We start from the raw sequence: 6,130 nt of genomic DNA, 5'->3' as shown, positions 1-6,130 counted from the left end.
ACTGTTGTACTGCTACTGCTGCTACTACGGCTACTACTGCTACTACTACCACTATTGCTATTTTTACTGTTTCTAATACTGGTAGTCCAAATACTACTACTGATAGAAGGCGTCTCTCTGCAGACACTGTCGGAAGAGCTCCCCCTGGTGTCCTATTCATGACACTGTTGATTCTGCCTGTACTGTAGTATCACGTTTATGGCGCCAGGGGGAGCCCCACAGACACTGTCAGTGGTGTCCTATTCATGACACTGTTGATTCTCCCTGTACTGTTGTGTCATGTTTATGACATCAGGGGGAGCTCTACTGACATTGTACCCTTAACATTGAAGGCTTGTATTCAGTCATTTCTTATAGTCACTGCCACCTAATTATTCTAAAGTTTTTCTAAAGTGATCCAGTCATTTGCTGCAGTCAAATATGACCACCTACAGTGTATTTCACTGTGTAACATACACACACATCTCTACTACTACTGCTACTGCTACTACTACTACTACTACTACTACTACTACTGCTGCTGCTACTGCTGCTGCTGCTACTGCTACTACTACTACTACTACTACCACTAGTGCTACTTCTGTTTCTAATACTGATAGTCCAAATCCTACTACTACTGCTAATTGTATTACTTCTACTCCTGATATTACAACTGCTGCTTTTACTACAACCCATAATACTACAACCTTTAAAAACATTATTAGGCCTACCAATCCTTTCATGTATTGATAACGACAGGAATAAATTGCATAAGATCCAAATACTCAAAATTTAAAGACATTTAAACTCTTTGTAATGAATTCAACTGTCTTCAACCTTCCTTGCTGAAGCAAGCACACAAATTTTCTTCAGAAAATTTAATCTTTTCTAGTTTTTCTTATTCTTCTTCCGGACAGATTTTTGTCCCACGTCTCCTCCTACAGTTTTTACACTACATGGGCGTATGAGACATCAAAACGTGTGGCTCATTGAGGAATAGTATGCTATTAGATCAAGATCCATCTTGAGGTTTTTGAGATATTAATGAAAATAATTCATAAAATCCCCCTTTTTTGACAAATCTGGCATCCCGAAATCCCCCTTTTTTGACAAATCTGGCATCTCAGGTAGCAGAACTGTCTCTCTGCTGCGGTCCACCAATCAGGCAGGGCCAAGCAGGGGTCAGGTGTCAACTCCTAAATCTCCAAAACTAGTTTCGTTTCTCCTCCATCTTGTTTCCCCGCTACAAGCGACAGATATCTCGTTTCTCTCACGGATTCTCTGATCAGTAAGCAGGGTGACCCAGCATTGTGAACTGAAGCTTGAAAAGTAAAATCTATACAATTATCATTATATTACATATCGCCGTTTATTTCCATGCATATGTGCGCAGTGATCGGGAGGAGAGAGGAGAGAGAGCTGCCGCGGTAGCCCGGTTCTGTCCCCGTGACAGCCGCTGCTCTCGCGGAGAGAACTACAGAGACGCGGCGGAGGGGACAGGACAGCCACGTCTCTGCTGAAAGCCGTGTATGGCAAGCCAGATGGGTCAAAACGTGTATACCTTTACCCATTTCTCAGATAAGAAACGCGTTGATAATGGCCAATCAAAACCATTTCAGCCTAGGACAGACCAATCACATTCGATTCTATACATTCCTTATTATACGCGTCCCATATGTTATTATACGCACATGATAAGCAACATATCATACGTGTAAAATAGGAATTATGTGTTTTCATACCCGTGTTATATAAAATGGAACATGTATGATAAGAGAGCCAATCTTGTTTTATAGAAAAATATAGAACACTGGCTTCCCACCACTTTATTCAAGCTGTTGTATAGACTTATTTCTGGCCAAGCAGGCTTCGATACACCACCTACAATAGCCTACTTTTATGATACTACTTAATGTTAGACAAAATCTAGACCTACTTTTGATAGCTATTAACTTATAAGTAATCTATAATATGAATCAGGCTACTGTGAGTCGTATAGTCAGTAGGATTCACGAGATCGCTGACTTGGTAACCCAGAGGCAAGCCTTCGGTAACGTTAACCCGAGGACTGCTGCTTCATCAGAAATCATGACAGAGTATGTATGTAAATTATAAGTGAGGTAGCCATATTTATAAGTCGTGGGTAATATAGGAAAAGATTACAGTGGGATCAGCATTACCACATCAATTCGTCAAGTTGTCAAGAAGAATAGATCCACTCGTGAAGCTAGCTACTCAAAGCTGTCTTTCAGTAAAGTTGCCGCTTGTTAGCCAAAATGAGCACTGATAATGGTCATTGATAACGGTGTATTTTTTGGTCATTCAATTTTCTTTTCAGAAACAGAAATTATAAAATGAAAAACGAATGGTGATTTGATCAAAATCCACAAATGAACTGAACGGAAATAGAAGGCATTTTTGTTGGTCAGAAAAGGCAGATGCAGTTATAAAGGACTTAATTTTCCCTTTATCCTTTGAATATAAAATTGCAAGGAAACAAAAATGAAAAAAGCCCGTTTTGGACTGAGAAGCTACCGTATTTCCTCTAATATTGGCTTTTTTTGGCCTTTATTTACGTCAACTGCAGAGGGTACCAGGCCTTTATTGGAAGCAGGCTTATATTAGAGACAGGCCTTTATTTCTAATTCCCTCTGTTTGATAAGTATATTTGCTCCTATTTTAGTATGAAGCCTCCTTGTTTTCTGATCTGCTTCTGTTACGGTACGTTAGGTAGACGTTTTTTTGTTACTGCAATGCATTACGATAATTACGGTAATCGACGACGGCATGCTCCAGAGACTTCCGCCGGCCGAGCCGTCTTGTGGCACTTGTACGTTACTACAAACTACAGTTACAAACAGGCACCAGGAGTTTACCAGTATCCACCGTGGTTTGCATGTAAGCTGAAGCTAACTGAAGCTAACTGAACCTGGGCACCGATGTGTTCCCGGTGATCCGGCCGAGATTTCGGCGGGGGTCCGGGGCTTGGATCGGGAGGACCAATGCGGGCCGTGGGCGCGGTGGAGAGGCAGCGGCGGAGAGAGGAGACAGACACGGTCCAGCCATGTACTAGGTTTTGACCTAGTTTTTTCCCCTGGCCTGTATTTGAGGCCGGGTGAAAAATTTAAACTTTATTTGTTCGTGTCGACCACGGCCCCGGCCATTATCGGAGACCCGGCTTTTAATTGACTACAGGCCACTATTAGAGGAAATACGGTATGCATCTTTCAGAACCTTGGAGAGCGGAAAGGAGAGCGAGACAGAGAGGGAGCAAGAGGCACTGTTTAATTCATTAATAGAACTTGTAGAAAGAAGAAAAATAATTCTATGCAACAGTTTAACAATCTCGGGGATGCCTGAGTTTCTGTATTTGAGATTAAAGAACTGGATTGTGAAACGTTTCAATCATTCATCTGGTCTAAATTTAGAATTGCTTTATAAATTCAATAATCAGACAAATAAAATTTGGAGATTATGTAAACCTATTTACTCTTGCTAGAATAAAATCCTGCTTGTAGAAAAAAGGAGAAGGACGAAGATGAACTTGTTGGAGCTTTCGCAGCATTCCTGTCTTATGATTATGATTATGATTATTATTATTATTATTATTATTAGCCTATTCTTCTTCTTCTTCTTCTTCTTCTAATAATAATAATAATAATATTATTATTATGGCAGCAATTATGGCGCAAGATGGCAGCCACCCTGATGTTTTGCTAGTACAGTTGAGAGAGTTTTAAGAGGTTTTTTTTACCATTTCATCCGCCTATGGATTTTACCGATCTTAGTGGTTTTTACTGGTTTTAGTCGGTTTTATCATTGGCTGCCTTACCACAAAGACGCCTTAGGGTGTTTTACTTGGACTGATCTACCGCTACGCCGACCAGCTGACACTACTTCTCAGCCCAGGCTGGGAGTGCCTCTGCTAGCTGTGAAACATGATTTGACTAAGAGTGATAGGCCTATTCAGTTGTCTAGCATTCCTGTTAGGATTACTCCCAGATGAAATGCTAAATATCCCAAGTGTTCTGTATTATCATCAGATTTAATATCAGTCCCCCTCTATCCCACTGTCTCCATGCCTTCTGATCCACTCCAACTTGCCTTAATAATCCTCATTCGTTTAAATCCAGAAATGGTTTGGGGTTCCTTCATCAAAATATGAGAAGTTTGCTTCAGCCACATAAACTAGACCATCTGAATATATTAGCTTCGCAGGCGAACCCTAATATTTTAGTGTTAAATGAAACCTGACTAAAGAAGACTATTAATGATTCTGATGTATCCCTGAACGGTTTTAGGATGGACAGATCTGGAAGGGGAGGTGGGGTAGCTATATATGTAAAATCTCGGTTCTCAGTCATTGTACTACATGCTGCTACTATTCCAAAATGTTCTGAACTCTTAGATCTGAAGATTAACATAGGGTCTAAAGACTCAATCACTGTGGTGGAGGTGTATAGACCCTCGTCAGCAGATTCCTCCGCCATAGATAAATTGGCTCAACTAATTCCTCAATTCTGTAATTCAGAGTTGATAATCTTGGGTGACCTCAACCTAAATTGGCAGACAACTGTGTCTGACCAACTGAAAGATGTGTGCAATAACCTTAACTTAACACAATTAATTATTGATCCTACCAGGCCAAATCTGAAAGATCATACAAAGTCGACCCTAATAGATTTAATCTTTTCCAGTAGAGATTATAAAATTGTAGCCTCTGGTGTATTTGACCTGGGGATCAGCAATCATTGCCCGATAGCTTGTGTTAGAAATACAAAATTGAAAAGAACACATCTCGAGTAGTTTCCAAGAGAAATTTAAAAGCCTTTAATGAGCAAGCCTTTTTAAATGACCTTTATCATAGTGATATTCACTACACTTCTGTTATTCCAAATGTCAAACTAGCTCTGGATTACTTCTCAAAGACCTTTCTCTCAATCGTCAATAAACACGTACCCTTTAAAAAGTTCAGAATAAAAAATAGATTAAGTCCTTGGTTTTCCCCTGACTTATCAGCTCTCTTTAAGGAAAGGAACGAAGCCTGGTCGCTAGCCAGACGCACAGGGGATCAAATCCATTGGTCAACATTTAGACGTCTAAGAAATAAGTGTACAACCGCAGTTAGGACTGCCAAGTCAAGATACTATTTGGACTTAATCACAAGTTCCTATTCGGACCCGGCCAAGTTTTGGAAGGCAGTCAAATCAAATAAAAACAAGGCCTCTACCCCCAAGTGTCAAATTTGATGGTTGTTTAGTGTCAGGACAGAATGATGTCTGTTCAGCTTTTAATAAACATTTTGTTGCTATTGGCCACTTATTTGAGGATAGACCTACAGGGACCCCTTCCACAGTTAATGATTGTGTGCATATGGCTAGCCCCGAGTCCCAGTTTTCCATTCAGCCTTTCCCCATTGATCTCGTTCTAGAAGCACTGCAGGCCATCGATATCAGGAAGTCAGTAGGTGAGGATAATTTGGATCCTTTTTTCTTAAGATTATCTGCACCTTTTATTAAGGAGCAAATCACATATATATTTAACCTTTCTATTTCATCAGGCATAGTTCTCAGTGTTTGGAAATTGGCCCACGTGGTCCCTTTGCACAAAGGTGGAGATAGTAGCGATCTCAATAACTATCATCCAATTTCCAAATTCTCCTGCCTTTCAAAAATCCTGGAATCGTTAGTGAATAACCAGCTGAAATCATTCCTCTCAGAGCACTCTATTCTAAGTCCACATCAATCTGGTTTTAGAGCTAATCATAGCACCACTTCAGCTGACACACTAGTATTAAATGATTTAGTTACCGGCCTAGATAGCAGGAAACATTGTGCCGCCATATTCATAGACTTAGCAAAAGCGTTTGATACAGTTGATCATTCTCTACTTCTAGAAAGATTGCTCATTATTGGCTTTGATAGGGATGCTTGCAGCTGGTTTCAGAGTTACTTATATGACATACGTCAATGTGTGAGGACGGGGGGAGCCCAATCTGGTTTCCTGCCTGTTACAATGGGTGTGCCACAGGGATCCATTCTGGGCCCTGTCCTGTTCACCATCTATATCAATGAAATTGTCTCTTCCCTGCCTGGTTGCCTAATTCTTCTTTATGCGGACGATACTATTTTGTACTGTATTGCTGATTCTG

Source organism: Centroberyx gerrardi, chromosome 16, assembly GCF_048128805.1.
Source record: "Centroberyx gerrardi isolate f3 chromosome 16, fCenGer3.hap1.cur.20231027, whole genome shotgun sequence".
NCBI lineage: Eukaryota > Metazoa > Chordata > Actinopteri > Beryciformes > Berycidae > Centroberyx > Centroberyx gerrardi.
Note: the sequence above shows the minus strand (reverse complement) of the source record.